At 50.1% G+C, this 21468-nt stretch overlaps 9 non-coding genes across 9 annotated transcripts; 5 read left to right on the top strand and 4 right to left on the bottom strand.

Annotated features, from left to right (window-relative positions):
• Positions 1–1421: 1421 nt before the first annotated feature.
• Positions 1422–1493, bottom strand: trnad-guc (transfer RNA aspartic acid (anticodon GUC)). Its single transcript has one exon. It is a non-coding gene; the product is annotated as a tRNA-Asp (tRNA).
• Positions 1494–3236: 1743 nt separating this feature from the next.
• On the bottom strand, positions 3237–3308 carry trnad-guc (transfer RNA aspartic acid (anticodon GUC)). Its single transcript has one exon. It is a non-coding gene; the product is annotated as a tRNA-Asp (tRNA).
• A 3562-nt stretch (positions 3309–6870) lies between these two features.
• Positions 6871–6942, bottom strand: trnad-guc (transfer RNA aspartic acid (anticodon GUC)). Its single transcript has one exon. It is a non-coding gene; the product is annotated as a tRNA-Asp (tRNA).
• Positions 6943–8692: 1750 nt separating this feature from the next.
• Positions 8693–8764, bottom strand: trnaa-ggc (transfer RNA alanine (anticodon GGC)). The gene has a single exon. It is a non-coding gene; the product is annotated as a tRNA-Ala (tRNA).
• A 1415-nt stretch (positions 8765–10179) lies between these two features.
• On the top strand, positions 10180–10251 carry trnad-guc (transfer RNA aspartic acid (anticodon GUC)). The gene has a single exon. It is a non-coding gene; the product is annotated as a tRNA-Asp (tRNA).
• A 3616-nt stretch (positions 10252–13867) lies between these two features.
• Positions 13868–13939, top strand: trnad-guc (transfer RNA aspartic acid (anticodon GUC)). Its single transcript has one exon. It is a non-coding gene; the product is annotated as a tRNA-Asp (tRNA).
• Positions 13940–17591: 3652 nt separating this feature from the next.
• On the top strand, positions 17592–17663 carry trnad-guc (transfer RNA aspartic acid (anticodon GUC)). Its single transcript has one exon. It is a non-coding gene; the product is annotated as a tRNA-Asp (tRNA).
• Positions 17664–19438: 1775 nt separating this feature from the next.
• trnad-guc (transfer RNA aspartic acid (anticodon GUC)) lies at positions 19439–19510 on the top strand. Its single transcript has one exon. It is a non-coding gene; the product is annotated as a tRNA-Asp (tRNA).
• Positions 19511–21315: 1805 nt separating this feature from the next.
• On the top strand, positions 21316–21387 carry trnad-guc (transfer RNA aspartic acid (anticodon GUC)). Its single transcript has one exon. It is a non-coding gene; the product is annotated as a tRNA-Asp (tRNA).
• The last annotated feature ends 81 nt before the right edge of the window (positions 21388–21468 follow it).

Below are 21468 nucleotides of genomic sequence, written 5' to 3'. Positions count from 1 at the left end.
ACAGCCTGGCTTCAATTCCCACTGCCAAATGGACTCAGCACGAAAGCTTCCCTTTTTCAAGCTCGTCCCCTCAGGTTCTACTACCACCCATCAATCGCTTCCTCATCAGAGAGCAGTGCTCCCGGAGGACGGTGGGGTGACTTTACTGTACGCTGCATCAGATCTCTCAGCCATGCATTTAACATCGAAACATAGAAATTAAGTGCAGGAGTAGGCCATTCAGCCCTTCAAGTCAGGCAGAATCCGAGGAGCAGGAAAATCAGGATGCTGCCTGACTTGCTTCGCGTTTCCAGCGCCACACTGATCGAGACTCTGATTTCCAGCAACTGCAGTCCTCACTTGTTCCATTCAGCCCTTCAAGACATCACCACCGTTCAATGTGATCATGACTGAACATGTAATTTCAGTAACCACTCCAGCTTCCTCTCCGTACCCCTGGATCCCTTTAGCTGCAAGGTCTACGTCCGGCTCCCTCTTGGAGTGTATCTCACAAACCGGCATAGCCGCATCTTCCTGTGGGAGACAAGTCCACAGGTTCACCACTCTCTGAGAGAAAAATTCTTCCTGAATCGCTTGCCCTTCGTTCGGAGACTGTGAGCCCTGGTTCTGGACGTCCCCAACATTGGGAACCGGTGAACTTTTGCTGGGATCCCTCAGTACCAAGCATGGATCTGCATGGGTTTCTCTTCAGAAGGGTCAGTGTGAATGGCCTGCTTCCACACTGTGATGCTCCTATGATGCCAACAGTGTAGGTTGAGTACCTGCACGTGCTTTCTCAAGCTTGCCTCTGTGTTGACCTTCATGTTAACCCAGCCACTGGGCTTTGTCCTTCTATCGAGAAGAGCAGACGATGCCACTCAGATGACTTTGACTTTCCACTGTGGGTGTAGTACAGTCTGCCAGCAGCAGGGGATGGTGTTGCATCACCTTAATGGCAGGATCGGGTCCAAACTCTGAGGGGTCTGACCCCTTTTTGATTGGAGCGAGGGAGAGGGGAAAGCTCACTGTCATTTGTCGCAACCGGTTGCTTAAAGGTTTTAATTTGCACCCCGTTTGCGTGGGAGTTATATGCCCACTGACGGGACGAAGTGACAACAAAATCAGAGTGGGAAACAGAAATTGCTGGAGCAAGTCAGCATCTGGAGTGGGGGTGGGGGAAGGGGAAGAAAGCAGACAAGGTTTCTGGTCCGGTGAGCCTTCTTGAGGACGGCAGTTTTCATTTGTCGCCAAAAAAGGAGGAAGTCTCAAATGATCATCTCCTTGGTAGATGAAAGGACAAGTTGGCCAGGGAGAGCAGAATGGAGAGTATCGTAGGTTTTGTTTGTTGACAAGAGCAGACCGCTCGGCCCTGGGAACGCATGGGACTTGAAATCGGCACTCCTGCATTGAGATATGGAGCTGGCCTCTCAAAATGCCGCAGACTCCCCGGCGGGGAATTAAACCCCGGTCTCCCGCGTGACAGGCAGGGATACTAACCACTATACTACCGAGGATTGGACGACAGCGCCCTCTGTCGCATCCGTATTAGGTAGAATGTTCTTATGTGAAATTTGGATTTTGTTGTCAATTTGAGTTCTCCTTTAGATCATCTTCTACCTCTGTGGAGATGATTAAGAGAATAGTTATTGTTGTTTTCATGTTTTGTTATTCGACTATCTTTCTTTCAAGTAATCCGCCGCTGCTGCTGCTGCTGCTGTAAAACAGCCTTTTCGTTGTGCCCTACCGTCTGCGTTAAACTTCGTCTGCTGCTGATCCACGCGCGCTCTCCCATTACCTGCTTCTAACAAACTGATTTGTGTACGACAGCACAAATCCAACAGCCTGGCTTCAATTCCCACTGCCAAATGGACTCAGCACGAAAGCTTCCCTTTTTCAAGCTCGTCCCCTCAGGTTCTACTACCACCCATCAATCGCTTCCTCATCAGAGAGCAGTGCTCCCGGAGGACGGTGGGGTGACTTTACTGTACGCTGCATCAGATCTCTCAGCCATGCATTTAACATCGAAACGTAGAAATTAAGTGCAGGTGTAGGCCATTCAGCCCTTCAAGTCAGGCAGAATCCGAGGAGCAGGAAAATCAGGATGCTGCCTGACTTGCTTCGCGTTTCCAGCGCCACTCTGATCGAGACTCTGATTTCCAGCAACTGCAGTCCTCACTTGTTCCATTCAGCCCTTCAAGACACCGCCACCGTTCAATGTGATCACGATTGAACATGTAATTTCAGTAAGCACTCCAGCTTCCTCTCCGTACCCCTGGATCCCTTTAGCTGCAAGGTCTACGTCCGGCTCCCTCTTGAGTGCATCTCACAAACCGGCATAGCCGCATCTTCCTGTGGGAGACAAGTCCACAGGTTCACCACTCTCTGAGAGAAAAATTCTTCCTGAATCGCTTGCCCTTCGTTCGGAGACTCTGACCCCTGGTTCTGGACGCCCCCAACATTGGGAACCGGTGAACTTTTGCTGGGATCCCTCAGTACCAAGCCTGGATCTGCATGGGTTTCTCTTCAGAAGGGTCAGTGTGAATGGCCTGCTTCCACACTGTGGTGCTCCTATGATGCCAACAGTGTAGGTTGAGTACCTGCACGTGCTTTCTCAAGCTTGCCTCTGTGTTGACCTTCATGTTAACCCAGCCACTGGGCTTTGTCCTTCTATCGAGAAGAGCAGACGATGCCACTCAGATGACTTTGACTTTCCACTGTGGGTGTAGTACAGTCTGCCAGCAGCAGGGGATGGTGTTGCATCACCTTAATGGCAGGACCGGGTCCAAACTCTGAGGGGTCTGACCCCTTTTTGATTGGAGCGAGGGAGAGGGGAAAGCTCACATTCATTTGTCGCTACCGGTTGCTTAAAGGTTTTAATTTGCACGCCGTTTGCGTGCGAGTTATATGCCCACTGACGGGACGAAGTGACAACAAAATCAGAGTGGGAAACAGAAATTGCTGGAGCAAGTCAGCATCTGGAGTGGGGGTGGGGGAAGGGGAAGAAAGCAGACAAGGTTTCTGGTCCGGTGAGCCTTCTTGAGGACGGCAGTTTTCATTTGTCGGCAAAAAAGGAGGAAGTCTCAAATGATCATCTCCTTGGTAGATGAAAGGACAAGTTGGCCAGGGAGAGCAGAATGGAGAGTATCGTAGGTTTTGTTTGTTGACAAGAGCAGACCGCTCGGCCCTGGGAACGCATGGGACTTGAAATCGGCACTCCTGCATTGAGATATGGAGCTGGCCTCTCAAAATGCCGCAGACTCCCCGGCGGGGAATTGAACCCCGGTCTCCCGCGTGACAGGCGGGGATACTAACCACTATACTACCGAGGATTGGACGACAGCGCACTCTGTCGCATCCGTATTAGGTAGAATGTTCTTATGTGAAATTTGGATTTTGTTGTCAATTTGAGTTCTCCTTTAGATCATCTTCTACCTCTGTGGAGATGATTAAGAGAATAGTTATTGTTGTTTTCATGTTTTATTATTCGACTATCTTTCTTTCAAGTAATCCGCCGCTGCTGCTGCTGCTGCTGCTGTAAAACAGCCTTTTCGTTGTGCCCTACCGTCTGCGTTAAACTTCGTCTGCTGCTGATCCACGCGCACTCTCCCATTACCTGCTTCTAACAAACTGATTTGTGTACGACAGCACAAATCCAACAGCCTGGCTTTAATTCCCACTGCCAAATGGACTCAGCACGAAAGCTTCCCTTTTTCAAGCTCGTCCCCTCAGGTTCTACTACCACCCATCAATCGCTTCCTCATCAGAGAGCAGTGCTCCCGGAGGACGGTGGGGTGACTTTACTGTACGCTGCATCAGATCTCTCAGCCATGCATTTAACATCGAAACATAGAAATTAAGTGCAGGAGTAGGCCATTCAGCCCTTCAAGTCAGGCACAATCCGAGGAGCAGGAAAATCAGGATGCTGCCTGACTTGCTTCGCGTTTCCAGCGCCACACTGATCGAGACTCTGATTTCCAGCAACTGCAGTCCTCACTTGTTCCATTCAGCCCTTCAAGACATCACCACCGTTCAATGTGATCATGACTGAACATGTAATTTCAGTAACCACTCCAGCTTCCTCTCCGTACCCCTGGATCCCTTTAGCTGCAAGGTCTACGTCCGGCTCCCTCTTGGAGTGTATCTCACAAACCGGCATAGCCGCATCTTCCTGTGGGAGACAAGTCCACAGGTTCACCACTCTCTGAGAGAAAAATTCTTCCTGAATCGCTTGCCCTTCGTTCGGAGACTGTGACCCCTGGTTCTGGACGTCCCCAACATTGGGAACCGGTGAACCTTTGCTGGGATCCCTCAGTACCAAGCATGGATCTGCATGGGTTTCTCTTCAGAAGGGTCAGTGTGAATGGCCTGCTTCCACACTGTGGTGCTCCTATGATGCCAACAGTGTAGGTTGAGTACCTGCACGTGCTTTCTCAAGCTTGCCTCTGTGTTGACCTTCATGTTAACCCAGCCACTGGGCTTTGTCCTTCTATCGAGAAGAGCAGACGATGCCACTCAGATGACTTTGACTTTCCACTGTGGGTGTAGTACAGTCTGCCAGCAGCAGGGGATGGTGTTGCATCACCTTAATGGCAGGATCGGGTCCAAACTCTGAGGGGTCTGACCCCTTTTTGATTGGAGCGAGGGAGAGGGGAAAGCTCACTGTCATTTGTCGCAACCGGTTGCTTAAAGGTTTTAATTTGCACCCCGTTTGCGTGGGAGTTATATGCCCACTGACGGGACGAAGTGACAACAAAATCAGAGTGGGAAACAGAAATTGCTGGAGCAAGTCAGCATCTGGAGTGGGGGTGGGGGAAGGGGAAGAAAGCAGACAAGGTTTCTGGTCCGGTGAGCCTTCTTGAGGACGGCAGTTTTCATTTGTCGCCAAAAAGGAGGAAGTCTCAAATGATCATCTCCTTGGTAGATGAAAGGACAAGTTGGCCAGGGAGAGCAGAATGGAGAGTATCGTAGGTTTTGTTTGTTGACAAGAGCAGACCGCTCGGCCCTGGGAACGCATGGGACTTGAAATCGGCACTCCTCCATTGAGATATGGAGCTGGCCTCTCAAAATGCCGCAGACTCCCCGGCGGGGAATTGAACCCCGGTCTCCCGCGTAACAGGCGGGGATACTAACCACTATACTACCGAGGATTGGACGACAGCGCACTCTGTCGCATCCGTATTAGGTAGAATGTTCTTATGTGAAATTTGGATTTTGTTGTCAATTTGAGTTCTCCTTTAGATCATCTTCTACCTCTGTGGAGATGATTAAGAGAATAGTTATTGTTGTTTTCATGTTTTGTTATTCGACTATCTTTCTTTCAAGTAATCCGCCGCTGCTGCTGCTGCTGCTGTAAAACAGCCTTTTCGTTGTGCCCTACCGTCTGCGTTAAACTTCGTCTGCTGCTGATCCACGCGCGCTCTCCCATTACCTGCTTCTAACAAACTGATTTGTGTACGACAGCACAAATCCAACAGCCTGGCTTCAATTCCCACTGCCAAATGGACTCAGCACGAAAGCTTCCCTTTTTCAAGCTCGTCCCCTCAGGTTCTACTACCACCCATCAATCGCTTCCTCATCAGAGAGCAGTGCTCCCGGAGGACGGTGGGGTGACTTTACTGTACGCTGCATCAGATCTCTCAGCCATGCATTTAACATCGAAACGTAGAAATTAAGTGCAGGTGTAGGCCATTCAGCCCTTCAAGTCAGGCAGAATCCGAGGAGCAGGAAAATCAGGATGCTGCCTGACTTGCTTCGCGTTTCCAGCGCCACTCTGATCGAGACTCTGATTTCCAGCAACTGCAGTCCTCACTTGTTCCATTCAGCCCTTCAAGACATCACCACCGTTCAATGTGATCATGACTGAACATGTAATTTCAGTAACCACTCCAGCTTCCTCTCCGTACCCCTGGATCCCTTTAGCTGCAAGGTCTACGTCCGGCTCCCTCTTGGAGTGTATCTCACAAACCGGCATAGCCGCATCTTCCTGTGGGAGACAAGTCCACAGGTTCACCACTCTCTGAGAGAAAAATTCTTCCTGAATCGCTTGCCCTTCGTTCGGAGACTGTGAGCCCTGGTTCTGGACGTCCCCAACATTGGGAACCGGTGAACTTTTGCTGGGATCCCTCAGTACCAAGCATGGATCTGCATGGGTTTCTCTTCAGAAGGGTCAGTGTGAATGGCCTGCTTCCACACTGTGATGCTCCTATGATGCCAACAGTGTAGGTTGAGTACCTGCACGTGCTTTCTCAAGCTTGCCTCTGTGTTGACCTTCATGTTAACCCAGCCACTGGGCTTTGTCCTTCTATCGAGAAGAGCAGACGATGCCACTCAGATGACTTTGACTTTCCACTGTGGGTGTAGTACAGTCTGCCAGCAGCAGGGGATGGTGTTGCATCACCTTAATGGCAGGATCGGGTCCAAACTCTGAGGGGTCTGACCCCTTTTTGATTGGAGCGAGGGAGAGGGGAAAGCTCACTGTCATTTGTCGCAACCGGTTGCTTAAAGGTTTTAATTTGCACCCCGTTTGCGTGGGAGTTATATGCCCACTGACGGGACGAAGTGACAACAAAATCAGAGTGGGAAACTGAAATTGCTGGAGCAAGTCAGCATCTGGAGTGGGGGTGGGGGAAGGGGAAGAAAGCAGACAAGGTTTCTGGTCCGGTGAGCCTTCTTGAGGACGGCAGTTTTCATTTGTCGCCAAAAAAGGAGGAAGTCTCAAATGATCATCTCCTTGGTAGATGAAAGGACAAGTTGGCCAGGGAGAGCAGAATGGAGAGTATCGTAGGTTTTGTTTGTTGACAAGAGAAGACCGCTCGGCCCTGGGAACGCATGGGACTTGAAATCCGCACTCCTGCATTGAGATATGGAGCTGGCCTCTCAAAATGCCGCAGACTCCCCGGCGGGGAATTGAACCCCGGTCTCCCGCGTGACAGGCGGGGATACTAACCACTATACTACCGAGGATTGGACGACAGCGCACTCTGTCGCATCCGTATTAGGTAGAATGTTCTTATGTGAAATTTGGATTTTGTTGTCAATTTGAGTTCTCCTTTAGATCATCTTCTACCTCTGTGGAGATGATTAAGAGAATAGTTATTGTTGTTTTCATGTTTTATTATTCGACTATCTTTCTTTCAAGTAATCCGCCGCTGCTGCTGCTGCTGCTGCTGCTGTAAAACAGCCTTTTCGTTGTGCCCTACCGTCTGCGTTAAACTTCGTCTGCTGCTGATCCACGCGCACTCTCCCATTACCTGCTTCTAACAAACTGATTTGTGTACGACAGCACAAATCCAACAGCCTGGCTTCAATTCCCACTGCCAAATGGACTCAGCACGAAAGCTTCCCTTTTTCAAGCTCGTCCCCTCAGGTTCTACTACCACCCATCAATCGCTTCCTCATCAGAGAGCAGTGCTCCCGGAGGACGGTGGGGTGACTTTACTGTACGCTGCATCAGATCTCTCAGCCATGCATTTAACATCGAAACATAGAAATTAAGTGCAGGAGTAGGCCATTCAGCCCTTCAAGTCAGGCACAATCCGAGGAGCAGGAAAATCAGGATGCTGCCTGACTTGCTTCGCGTTTCCAGCGCCACACTGATCGAGACTCTGATTTCCAGCAACTGCAGTCCTCACTTGTTCCATTCAGCCCTTCAAGACATCACCACCGTTCAATGTGATCATGACTGAACATGTAATTTCAGTAACCACTCCAGCTTCCTCTCCGTACCCCTGGATCCCTTTAGCTGCAAGGTCTACGTCCGGCTCCCTCTTGGAGTGTATCTCACAAACCGGCATAGCCGCATCTTCCTGTGGGAGACAAGTCCACAGGTTCACCACTCTCTGAGAGAAAAATTCTTCCTGAATCGCTTGCCCTTCGTTCGGAGACTGTGAGCCCTGGTTCTGGACGTCCCCAACATTGGGAACCGGTGAACTTTTGCTGGGATCCCTCAGTACCAAGCATGGATCTGCATGGGTTTCTCTTCAGAAGGGTCAGTGTGAATGGCCTGCTTCCACACTGTGATGCTCCTATGATGCCAACAGTGTAGGTTGAGTACCTGCACGTGCTTTCTCAAGCTTGCCTCTGTGTTGACCTTCATGTTAACCCGGCCACTGGGCTTTGTCCTTCTATCGAGAAGAGCAGACGATGCCACTCAGATGACTTTGACTTTCCACTGTGGGTGTAGTACAGTCTGCCAGCAGCAGGGGATGGTGTTGCATCACCTTAATGGCAGGATCGGGTCCAAACTCTGAGGGGTCTGACCCCTTTTTGATTGGAGCGAGGGAGAGGGGAAAGCTCACTGTCATTTGTCGCAACCGGTTGCTGAAAGGTTTTAATTTGCACCCCGTTTGCGTGGGAGTTATATGCCCACTGACGGGACGAAGTGACAACAAAATCAGAGTGGGAAACAGAAATTGCTGGAGCAAGTCAGCATCTGGAGTGGGGGTGGGGGAAGGGGAAGAAAGCAGACAAGGTTTCTGGTCCGGTGAGCCTTCTTGAGGACGGCAGTTTTCATTTGTCGCCAAAAAAGGAGGAAGTCTCAAATGATCATCTCCTTGGTAGATGAAAGGACAAGTTGGCCAGGGAGAGCAGAATGGAGAGTATCGTAGGTTTTGTTTGTTGACAAGAGAAGACCGCTCGGCCCTGGGAACGCATGGGACTTGAAATCGGCACTCCTGCATTGAGACATGGAGCTGGCCTCTCAAAATGCCGCAGACTCCCCGGCGGGGAATTGAACCCCGGTCCCCCCCGTGCCAGGCGGGGATACTAACCACTATACTACCGAGGATTGGACGACAGCGCACTCTGTCGCATCCGTATTAGGTAGAATGTTCTTATGTGAAATTTGGATTTTGTTGTCAATTTGAGTTCTCCTTTAGATCATCTTCTACCTCTGTGGAGATGATTAAGAGAATAGTTATTGTTGTTTTCATGTTTTGTTATTCGACTATCTTTCTTTCAAGTAATCCGCCGCTGCTGCTGCTGCTGCTGCTGTAAAACAGCCTTTTCGTTGTGCCCTACCGTCTGCGTTAAACTTCGTCTGCTGCTGATCCACGCGCGCTCTCCCATTACCTGCTTCTAACAAACTGATTTGTGTACGACAGCACAAATCCAACAGCCTGGCTTCAATTCCCACTGCCAAATGGACTCAGCACGAAAGCTTCCCCTTTTCAAGCTCGTCCCCTCAGGTTCTACTACCACCCATCAATCGCTTCCTCATCAGAGAGCAGTGCTCCTGGAGGACGGTGGGGTGACTTTACTGTACGCTGCATCAGATCTCTCAGCCATGCATTTAACATCGAAACGTAGAAATTAAGTGCAGGAGTAGGCCATTCAGCCCTTCAAGTCAGGCACAATCCGAGGAGCAGGAAGATGCGGCTATGCCGGTTTGTGAGATACACTCAAGAGGGAGCCGGACGTAGACCTTGCAGCTAAAGAGATCCAGGGGTACGGAGAGGAAGCTGGAGTGGTTACTGAAATTACATGTTCAGTCATGATCACATTGAATGGTGGTGATGTCTTGAAGGGCTGAATGGAACAAGTGAGGACTGCAGTTGCTGGAAATCAGAGTCTCGATCAGAGTGGCGCTGGAAACGCGAAGCAAGTCAGGCAGCATCCTGATTTTCCTGCTCCTCGGATTCTGCCTGACTTGAAGGGCTGAATGGCCTACTCCTGCACTTAATTTCTATGTTTCGATGTTAAATGCATGGCTGAGAGATCTGATGCAGCGTACAGGAAAGTCACCCCACCGTCCTCCGGGAGCACTGCTCTCTGATGAGGAAGCGATTGATGGGTGGTAGTAGAACCTGAGGGGACGAGCTTGAAAAGGGGAAGCTTTCGTGCTGAGTCCATTTGGCAGTGGGAATTGAAGCCAGGCTGTTGGATTTGTGCTGTCGTACACAAATCAGTTTGTTAGAAGCAGGTAATGGGAGAGAGCGCGTGGATCAGCAGCAGACGAAGTTTAACACAGACGGTAGGGCACAACGAAAAGGCTGTTTTACAGCAGCAGCAGCAGCGGCGGCGGATTACTTGAAAGATAGATAGTCAAATAATAAAACATGAAAACAACAATAACTATTCCCTTAATCATCTCCACAGAGGTAGAAGATGATCTAAAGAAGAACTCAAATTGACAACAAAATCCAAATTTCAGATAAGAACATTCTACCTAATACGGATGCGACAGAGCGTGCTGTCGTCCCATCCTTGGTAGTATGGTGGTTAGTATCCCCGCCTGTCACGCGGGAGACCGGGGTTCAATTCCCCGCCGGGGAGTCTGCGGCATTTTGAGAGGCCATATCTCCATGCAAGAGTGCCGATTTCAAGTCCTGTCCGTTCGCTCCAAAGGCGTGCGTTCCCAGGGCCGAGCGGTCTGCTCTTGTCAACAAACAAAACCTACGATACTCTCAATTCTGCTCTCCCTGGCCAACTTGTCCTTTCATCTACCAAGGAGATGATCATTTCAGACTTCCTCCTTTTTTGGCGACAAATGAAAACTGCCGTCCTCAAGAAGGCTCACCGGACCAGAAACCTTGTCTGCTTTCTTCCCCTTCCCCCACCCCCACTCCAGATGCTGACTTGCTCCAGCAATTTCTGTTTCCCACTCTGATTTTGTTGTCACTTCGTCCCGTCAGTGGGCATATAACTCCCACGCAAACGGGGTGCAAATTAAAACCTTTAAGCCACCGGTAGCGACAAATGACAGTGAGCTTTCCCCTCTCCCTCGCTCCAATCAAAAAGGGGTCAGACCCCTCAGAGTTTGGACCCGGTCCTGCCATTAAGGTGATGCAACACCATCCCCTGCTGCTGGCAGACTGTACTACACCCACAGTGGAAAGTCAAAGTCATCTGAGTGGCATCGTCTGCTCTTCTCGATAGAAGGACAAAGCCCAGTGGCTGGGTTAACATGAAGGTCAACACAGAGGCAAGCTTGAGAAAGCACGTGCAGGTACTCAACCTACACTGTTGGCATCATAGGAGCACCACAGTGTGGAAGCAGGCCATTCACACTGACCCTTCTGAAGAGAAACCCATGCAGATCCATGCTTGGTACTGAGGGATCCCAGCAAAAGTTCACCGGTTCCCAATGTTGGGGGCGTCCAGAACCAGGGGTCACAGTCTCCGAACGAAGGGCAAGCGATTCAGGAAGAATTTTTCTCTCAGAGAGTGGTGAACCTGTGGACTTGTCTCCCACAGGAAGATGCGGCTATGCCGGTTTGTGAGATACACTCAAGAGGGAGCCGGACGTAGACCTTGCAGCTAAAGGGATCCAGGGGAGGAAGAGGAAGGAGAGGAAGCTGGAGTGGAGTGGTTACTGAAATTACATGTTCAGTCATGATCACATTGAATGGTGGTGATGTCTTGAAGGGCTGAATGGAACAAGTGAGGACTGCAGTTGCTGGAAATCAGAGTCTCGATCAGAGTGGCGCTGGAAACGCGAAGCAAGTCAGGCAGCATCCTGATTTTCCTGCTCCTCGGATTCTGCCTGACTTGAAGGGCTGAATAGCCTACTCCTGCACTTAATTTCTATGTTTCGATGTTAAATGCATGGCTGAGAGATCTGATGCAGCGTACAGTAAAGTCAGCCCACCGTCCTCCGGGAGCACTGCTCTCTGATGAGGAAGCGATTGATGGGTGGTAGTAGAACCTGAGGGGACGAGCTTGAAAAGGGGAAGCTTTCGTGCTGAGTCCATTTGGCAGTGGGAATTGAAGCCAGGCTGTTGGATTTGTGCTGTCGTACACAAATCAGTTTGTTAGAAGCAGGTAATGGGAGAGAGCGCGTGGATCAGCAGCAGACGAAGTTTAACACAGACGGTAGGGCACAACGAAAAGGCTGTTTTACAGCAGCAGCAGCAGCGGCGGCGGATTACTTGAAAGATAGATAGTCAAATAATAAAACATGAAAACAACAATAACTATTCCCTTAATCATCTCCACAGAGGTAGAAGATGATCTAAAGAAGAACTCAAATTGACAACAGAATCCAAATTTCACATAAGAACATTCTACCTAATACGGATGCGACAGAGCGTGCTGTCATCCAATCCTCGGTAGTATAGTGGTTAGTATCCCCGCATGTCACGCGGGAGACAGGGGTTCAATTCCCCGCCGGGGAGTCTGCGGCATTTTGAGAGGCCAGCTCCATATCTCAATGCAAGAGTGCCGATTTCAAGTCCCGTCCGTTCGCTCCAAAGGCGTGCGTTCCCAGGGCCGAGCGGTCTGCTCTTGTCAACAAACAAAACCTACGATACTCTCAATTCTGCTCTCCCTGGCCAACTTGTCCTTTCATCTACCAAGGAGATGATCATTTCAGACTTCCTCCTTTTTTGGCGACAAATGAAAACTGCCGTCCTCAAGAAGGCTCACCGGACCAGAAACCTTGTCTGCTTTCTTCCCCTTCCCCCACCCCCACTCCAGATGCTGACTTGCTCCAGCAATTTCTGTTTCCCACTCTGATTTTGTTGTCACTTCGTCCCGTCAGTGGGCATATAACTCCCACGCAAACGGGGTGCAAATTAAAACCTTTAAGCAACCGGTAGCGACAAATGACAGTGAGCTTTCCCCTCTCCCTCGCTCCAATCAAAAAGGGGTCAGACCCCTCAGAGTTTGGACCCGGTCCTGCCATTAAGGTGATGCAACACCATCCCCTGCTGCTGGCAGACTGTACTACACCCACAGTGGAAAGTCAAAGTCATCTGAGTGGCATCGTCTGCTCTTCTCGATAGAAGGACAAAGCCCAGTGGCTGGGTTAACATGAAGGTCAACACAGAGGCAAGCTTGAGAAAGCACGTGCAGGTACTCAACCTACACTGTTGGCATCATAGGAGCACCACAGTGTGGAAGCAGGCCATTCACACTGACCCTTCTGAAGAGAAACCCATGCAGATCCATGCTTGGTACTGAGGGATCCCAGCAAAAGTTCACCGGTTCCCAATGTTGGGGGCGTCCAGAACCAGGGGTCACAGTCTCCGAACGAAGGGCAAGCGATTCAGGAAGAATTTTTCTCTCAGAGAGTGGTGTACCTGTGGACTTGTCTCCTACAGGAAGATGCGGCTATGCCGGTTTGTGAGATACACTCAAGAGGGAGCCGGACGTAGACCTTGCAGCTAAAGGGATCCAGGGGAGGAAGAGGAAGGAGAGGAAGCTGGAGTGGAGTGGTTACTGAAATTACATGTTCAGTCATGATCACATTGAATGGTGGTGATGTCTTGAAGGGCTGAATGGAACAAGTGAGGACTGCAGTTGCTGGAAATCAGAGTCTCGATCAGAGTGGCGCTGGAAACGCGAAGCAAGTCAGGCAGCATCCTGATTTTCCTGCTCCTCGGATTCTGCCTGACTTGAAGGGCTGAATGGCCTACTCCTGCACTTAATTTCTATGTTTCGATGTTAAATGCATGGCTGAGAGATCTGATGCAGCGTACAGTAAAGTCAGCCCACCGTCCTCCGGGAGCACTGCTCTCTGATGAGGAAGCGATTGATGGGTGGTAGTAGAACCTGAGGGGACGAGCTTGAAAATGGGAAGCTTTCGTGCTGAGTCCATTTGGCAGTGGGAATTGAAGCCAGGCTGTTGGATTTGTGCTGTCGTACACAAATCAGTTTGTTAGAAGCAGGTAATGGGAGAGAGCGCGTGGATCAGCAGCAGACGAAGTTTAACACAGACGGTAGGGCACAACGAAAAGGCTGTTTTACAGCAGCAGCAGCAGCGGCGGCGGATTACTTGAAAGATAGATAGTCAAATAATAAAACATGAAAACAACAATAACTATTCCCTTAATCATCTCCACAGAGGTAGAAGATGATCTAAAGAAGAACTCAAATTGACAACAAAATCCAAATTTCACATAAGAACATTCTACCTAATACGGATGCGACAGAGCGTGCTGTCGTCCAATCCTCGGTAGTATAGTGGTTAGTATCCCCGCCTGTCACGCAGGCGACCGGGGTTCAATTCCCCGCCGGGGAGTCTGCGGCATTTTGAGAGGCCAGCTCCATATCTCAATGCAAGAGTGCCGATTTCAAGTCCCGTCCGTTCGCTCCAAAGGCGTGCGTTCCCAGGGCCGAGCGGTCTGCTCTTGTCAACAAACAAAACCTACGATACTCTCAATTCTGCTCTCCCTGGCCAACTTGTCCTTTCATCTACCAAGGAGATGATCATTTCAGACTTCCTCCTTTTTTGGCGACAAATGAAAACTGCCGTCCTCAAGAAGGCTCACCGGACCAGAAACCTTGTCTGCTTTCTTCCCCTTCCCCCACCCCCACTCCAGATGCTGACTTGCTCCAGCAATTTCTGTTTCCCACTCTGATTTTGTTGTCACTTCGTCCCGTCAGTGGGCATATAACTCCCACGCAAATGGGGTGCAAATTAAAACCTTTAAGCAACCGGTAGCGACAAATGACAGTGAGCTTTCCCCTCTCCCTCGCTCCAATCAAAAAGGGGTCAGACCCCTCAGAGTTTGGACCCGGTCCTGCCATTAAGGTGATGCAACACCATCCCCTGCTGCTGGCAGACTGTACTACACCCACAGTGGAAAGTCAAAGTCATCTGAGTGGCATCGTCTGCTCTTCTCGATAGAAGGACAAAGCCCTGTGGCTGGGTTAACATGAAGGTCAACACAGAGGCAAGCTTGAGAAAGCACGTGCAGGTACTCAACCTACACTGTTGGCATCATAGGAGCACCACAGTGTGGAAGCAGGCCATTCACACTGACCCTTCTGAAGAGAAACCCATGCAGATCCATGCTTGGTACTGAGGGATCCCAGCAAAAGTTCACCGGTTCCCAATGTTGGGGGCGTCCAGAACCAGGGGTCACAGTCTCCGAACGAAGGGCAAGCGATTCAGGAAGAATTTTTCTCTCAGAGAGTGGTGAACCTGTGGACTTGTCTCCCACAGGAAGATGCGGCTATGCCGGTTTGTGAGATACACTCAAGAGGGAGCCGGACGTAGACCTTGCAGCTAAAGGGATCCAGGGGAGGAAGAGGAAGGAGAGGAAGCTGGAGTGGAGTGGTTACTGAAATTACATGTTCAGTCATGATCACATTGAATGGTGGTGATGTCTTGAAGGGCTGAATGGAACAAGTGAGGACTGCAGTTGCTGGAAATCAGAGTCTCGATCAGAGTGGCGCTGGAAATCAGAGTCTCGATCAGAGTGGCGCTGGAAACGCGAAGCAAGTCAGGCAGCATCCTGATTTTCCTGCTCCTCGGATTCTGCCTGACTTGAAGGGCTGAATGGCCTACTCCTGCACTTAATTTCTATGTTTCGATGTTAAATGCATGGCTGAGAGATCTGATGCAACGTACAGTAAAGTCAGCCCACCGTCCTCCGGGAGCACTGCTCTCTGATGAGGAAGCGATTGATGGGTGGTAGTAGAACCTGAGGGGACGAGCTTGAAAAGGGGAAGCTTTCGTGCTGAGTCCATTTGGCAGTGGGAATTGAAGCCAGGCTGTTGGATTTGTGCTGTCGTACACAAATCAGTTTGTTAGAAGCAGGTAATGGGAGAGAGCGCGTGGATCAGCAGCAGACGAAGTTTAACACAGACGGTAGGGCACAACGAAAAGGCTGTTTTACAGCAGCAGCAGCAGCGGCGGCGGATTACTTGAAAGATAGATAGTCAAATAATAAAACATGAAAACAACAATAACTATTCCCTTAATCATCTCCACAGAGGTAGAAGATGATCTAAAGAAGAACTCAAATTGACAACAGAATCCAAATTTCACATAAGAACAATCTACCTAATACGGATGCGACAGAGCGTGCTGTCGTCCATTCCTCGGTAGTATAGTGGTTAGTATCCCCGCCTGTCACGCGGGAGACAGGGGTTCAATTCCCCGCCGGGGTGTCTGCGGCATTTTGAGAGGCCAGCTCCATATCTCAATGCAAGAGTGTCGATTTCAAGTCCCGTCCGTTCGCTCCAAAGGCGTGCGTTCCCAGGGCCGAGCGGTCTGCTCTTGTCAACAAACAAAACCTACGATACTCTCAATTCTGCTCTCCCTGGCCAACTTGTCCTTTCATCTACCAAGGAGATGATCATTTCAGACTTCCTCCTTTTTTGGCGACAAATGAAAACTGCCGTCCTCAAGAAGGCTCACCGGACCAGAAACCTTGTCTGCTTTCTTCCCCTTCCCCCACCCCCACTCCAGATGCTGACTTGCTCCAGCAATTTCTGTTTCCCACTCTGATTTTGTTGTCACTTCGTCCCGTCAGTGGGCATATAACTCCGACGCAAACGGGGTGCAAATTAAAACCTTTAAGCCACCGGTAGCGACAAATGACAGTGAGCTTTCCCCTCTCCCTCGCTCCAATCAAAAAGGGGTCAGACCCCTCAGAGTTTGGACCCGATCCTGCCATTAAGGTGATGCAACACCATCCCCTGCTGCTGGCAGACTGTACTACACCCACAGTGGAAAGTCAAAGTCATCTGAGTGGCATCGTCTGCTCTTCTCGATAGAAGGACAAAGCCCAGTGGCTGGGTTAACATGAAGGTCAACACAGAGGCAAGCTTGAGAAAGCACGTGCAGGTACTCAACCTACACTGTTGGCATCATAGGAGCACCACAGTGTGGAAGCAGGCCATTCACACTGACCCTTCTGAAGAGAAACCCATGCAGATCCATGCTTGGTACTGAGGGATCCCAGCAAAAGTTCACCGGTTCCCAATGTTGGGGGCGTCCAGAACCAGGGGTCACAGTCTCCGAACGAAGGGCAAGCGATTCAGGAAGAATTTTTCTCTCAGAGAGTGGTGAACCTGTGGACTTGTCTCCCACAGGAAGATGCGGCTATGCCGGTTTGTGAGATACACTCAAGAGGGAGCCGGACGTAGACCTTGCAGCTAAAGGGATCCAGGGGAGGAAGAGGAAGGAGAGGAAGCTGGAGTGGAGTGGTTACTGAAATTACATGTTCAGTCATGATCACATTGAATGGTGGTGATGTCTTGAAGGGCTGAATGGAACAAGTGAGGACTGCAGTTGCTGGAAATCAGAGTCTCGATCAGAGTGGCGCTGGAAACGCGAAGCAAGTCAGGCAGCATCCTGATTTTCCTGCTCCTCGGATTCTGCCTGACTTGAAGGGCTGAATGGCCTACTCCTGCACTTAATTTCTATGTTTCGATGTTAAATGCATGGCTGAGAGATCTGATGCAGCGTACAGTAAAGTCAGCCCACCGTCCTCCGGGAGCACTGCTCTCTGATGAGGAAGCGATTGATGGGTGGTAGTAGAACCTGAGGGGACGAGCTTGAAAAGGGGAAGCTTTCGTGCTGAGTCCATTTGGCAGTGGGAATTGAAGCCAGGCTGTTGGATTTGTGCTGTCGTACACAAATCAGTTTGTTAGAAGCAGGTAATGGGAGAGAGCGCGTGGATCAGCAGCAGACGAAGTTTAACACAGACGGTAGGGCACAACGAAAAGGCTGTTTTACAGCAGCAGCAGCAGCGGCGGCGGATTACTTGAAAGATAGATAGTCAAATAATAAAACATGAAAACAACAATAACTATTCCCTTAATCATCTCCACAGAGGTAGAAGATGATCTAAAGAAGAACTCAAATTGACAACAGAATCCAAATTTCACATAAGAACATTCTACCTAATACGGATGCGACAGAGCGTGCTGTCGTCCAATCCTCGGTAGTATAGTGGTTAGTATCCCCGCCTGTCACGCGGGAGACAGGGGTTCAATTCCCCGCCGGGGAGTCTGCGGCATTTTGAGAGGCCAGCTCCATATCTCAATGCAAGAGTGCCGATTTCAAGTCCCGTCCGTTCGCTCCAAAGGCGTGCGTTCCCAGGGCCGAGCGGTCTGCTCTTGTCAACAAACAAAACCTACGATACTCTCAATTCTGCTCTCCCTGGCCAACTTGTCCTTTCATCTACCAAGGAGATGATCATTTCAGACTTCCTCCTTTTTTGGCGACAAATGAAAACTGCCGTCCTCAAGAAGGCTCACCGGACCAGAAACCTTGTCTGCTTTCTTCCCCTTCCCCCACCCCCACTCCAGATGCTGACTTGCTCCAGCAATTTCTGTTTCCCACTCTGATTTTGTTGTCACTTCGTCCCGTCAGTGGGCATATAACTCCCACGCAAACGGGGTGCAAATTAAAACCTTTAAGCAACCGGTAGCGACAAATGACAGTGAGCTTTCCCCTCTCCCTCGCTCCAATCAAAAAGGGGTCAGACCCCTCAGAGTTTGGACCCGGTCCTGCCATTAAGGTGATGCAACACCATCCCCTGCTGCTGGCAGACTGTACTACACCCACAGTGGAAAGTCAAAGTCATCTGAGTGGCATCGTCTGCTCTTCTCGATAGAAGGACAAAGCCCAGTGGCTGGGTTAACATGAAGGTCAACACAGAGGCAAGCTTGAGAAAGCACGTGCAGGTACTCAACCTACACTGTTGGCATCATAGGAGCACCACAGTGTGGAAGCAGGCCATTCACACTGACCCTTCTGAAGAGAAACCCATGCAGATCCATGCTTGGTACTGAGGGATCCCAGCAAAAGTTCACCGGTTCCCAATGTTGGGGGCGTCCAGAACCAGGGGTCACAGTCTCCGAACGAAGGGCAAGCGATTCAGGAAGAATTTTTCTCTCAGAGAGTGGTGTACCTGTGGACTTGTCTCCTACAGGAAGATGCGGCTATGCCGGTTTGTGAGATACACTCAAGAGGGAGCCGGACGTAGACCTTGCAGCTAAAGGGATCCAGGGGAGGAAGAGGAAGGAGAGGAAGCTGGAGTGGAGTGGTTACTGAAATTACATGTTCAGTCATGATCACATTGAATGGTGGTGATGTCTTGAAGGGCTGAATGGAACAAGTGAGGACTGCAGTTGCTGGAAATCAGAGTCTCGATCAGAGTGGCGCTGGAAACGCGAAGCAAGTCAGGCAGCATCCTGATTTTCCTGCTCCTCGGATTCTGCCTGACTTGAAGGGCTGAATGGCCTACTCCTGCACTTAATTTCTATGTTTCGATGTTAAATGCATGGCTGAGAGATCTGATGCAGCGTACAGTAAAGTCAGCCCACCGTCCTCCGGGAGCACTGCTCTCTGATGAGGAAGCGATTGATGGGTGGTAGTAGAACCTGAGGGGACGAGCTTGAAAATGGGAAGCTTTCGTGCTGAGTCCATTTGGCAGTGGGAATTGAAGCCAGGCTGTTGGATTTGTGCTGTCGTACACAAATCAGTTTGTTAGAAGCAGGTAATGGGAGAGAGCGCGTGGATCAGCAGCAGACGAAGTTTAACACAGACGGTAGGGCACAACGAAAAGGCTGTTTTACAGCAGCAGCAGCAGCGGCGGCGGATTACTTGAAAGATAGATAGTCAAATAATAAAACATGAAAACAACAATAACTATTCCCTTAATCATCTCCACAGAGGTAGAAGATGATCTAAAGAAGAACTCAAATTGACAACAAAATCCAAATTTCACATAAGAACATTCTACCTAATACGGATGCGACAGAGCGTGCTGTCGTCCAATCCTCGGTAGTATAGTGGTTAGTATCCCCGCCTGTCACGCGGGCGACCGGGGTTCAATTCCCCGCCGGGGAGTCTGCGGCATTTTGAGAGGCCAGCTCCATATCTCAATGCAAGAGTGCCGATTTCAAGTCCCGTCCGTTCGCTCCAAAGGCGTGCGTTCCCAGGGCCGAGCGGTCTGCTCTTGTCAACAAACAAAACCTACGATACTCTCAATTCTGCTCTCCCTGGCCAACTTGTCCTTTCATCTACCAAGGAGATGATCATTTCAGACTTCCTCCTTTTTTGGCGACAAATGAAAACTGCCGTCCTCAAGAAGGCTCACCGGACCAGAAACCTTGTCTGCTTTCTTCCCCTTCCCCCACCCCCACTCCAGATGCTGACTTGCTCCAGCAATTTCTGTTTCCCACTCTGATTTTGTTGTCACTTCGTCCCGTCAGTGGGCATATAACTCCCACGCAAATGGGGTGCAAATTAAAACCTTTAAGCAACCGGTAGCGACAAATGACAGTGAGCTTTCCCCTCTCCCTCGCTCCAATCAAAAAGGGGTCAGACCCCTCAGAGTTTGGACCCGGTCCTGCCATTAAGGTGATGCAACACCATCCCCTGCTGCTGGCAGACTGTACTACACCCACAGTGGAAAGTCAAAGTCATCTGAGTGGCATCGTCTGCTCTTCTCGATAGAAGGACAAAGCCCTGTGGCTGGGTTAACATGAAGGTCAACACAGAGGCAAGCTTGAGAAAGCACGTGCAGGTACTCAACCTACACTGTTGGCATCATAGGAGCACCACAGTGTGGAAGCAGGCCATTCACACTGACCCTTCTGAAGAGAAACCCATGCAGATCCATGCTTGGTACTGAGGGATCCCAGCAAAAGTTCACCGGTTCCCAATGTTGGGGGCGTCCAGAACCAGGGGTCACAGTCTCCGAACGAAGGGCAAGCGATTCAGGAAGAATTTTTCTCTCAGAGAGTGGTGAACCTGTGGACTTGTCTCCCACAGGAAGATGCGGCTATGCCGGTTTGTGAGATACACTCAAGAGGGAGCCGGACGTAGACCTTGCAGCTAAAGGGATCCAGGGGAGGAAGAGGAAGGAGAGGAAGCTGGAGTGGAGTGGTTACTGAAATTACATGTTCAGTCATGATCACATTGAATGGTGGTGATGTCTTGAAGGGCTGAATGGAACAAGTGAGGACTGCAGTTGCTGGAAATCAGAGTCTCGATCAGAGTGGCGCTGGAAATCAGAGTCTCGATCAGAGTGGCGCTGGAAACGCGAAGCAAGTCAGGCAGCATCCTGATTTTCCTGCTCCTCGGATTCTGCCTGACTTGAAGGGCTGAATGGCCTACTCCTGCACTTAATTTCTATGTTTCGATGTTAAATGCATGGCTGAGAGATCTGATGCAGCGTACAGTAAAGTCAGCCCACCGTCCTCCGGGAGCACTGCTCTCTGATGAGGAAGCGATTGATGGGTGGTAGTAGAACCTGAGGGGACGAGCTTGAAAATGGGAAGCTTTCGTGCTGAGTCCATTTGGCAGTGGGAATTGAAGCCAGGCTGTTGGATTTGTGCTGTCGTACACAAATCAGTTTGTTAGAAGCAGGTAATGGGAGAGAGCGCGTGGATCAGCAGCAGACGAAGTTTAACACAGACGGTAGGGCACAACGAAAAGGCTGTTTTACAGCAGCAGCAGCAGCGGCGGCGGATTACTTGAAAGATAGATAGTCAAATAATAAAACATGAAAACAACAATAACTATTCCCTTAATCATCTCCACAGAGGTAGAAGATGATCTAAAGAAGAACTCAAATTGACAACAAAATCCAAATTTCACATAAGAACATTCTACCTAATACGGATGCGACAGAGCGTGCTGTCGTCCAATCCTCGGTAGTATAGTGGTTAGTATCCCCGCCTGTCACGCGGGCGACCGGGGTTCAATTCCCCGCCGGGGAGTCTGCGGCATTTTGAGAGGCCAGCTCCATATCTCAATGCAAGAGTGCCGATTTCAAGTCCCGTCCGTTCGCTCCAAAGGCG

The sequence above is a fragment of the Chiloscyllium punctatum genome, chromosome 30 (assembly GCF_047496795.1).
Source record: "Chiloscyllium punctatum isolate Juve2018m chromosome 30, sChiPun1.3, whole genome shotgun sequence".
NCBI classification, from domain to species: Eukaryota; Metazoa; Chordata; class Chondrichthyes; order Orectolobiformes; family Hemiscylliidae; genus Chiloscyllium; species Chiloscyllium punctatum.
The sequence above is the reverse complement of the archived record's forward strand: the minus strand, read 5'-3'. Positions and strand labels throughout refer to the sequence as shown.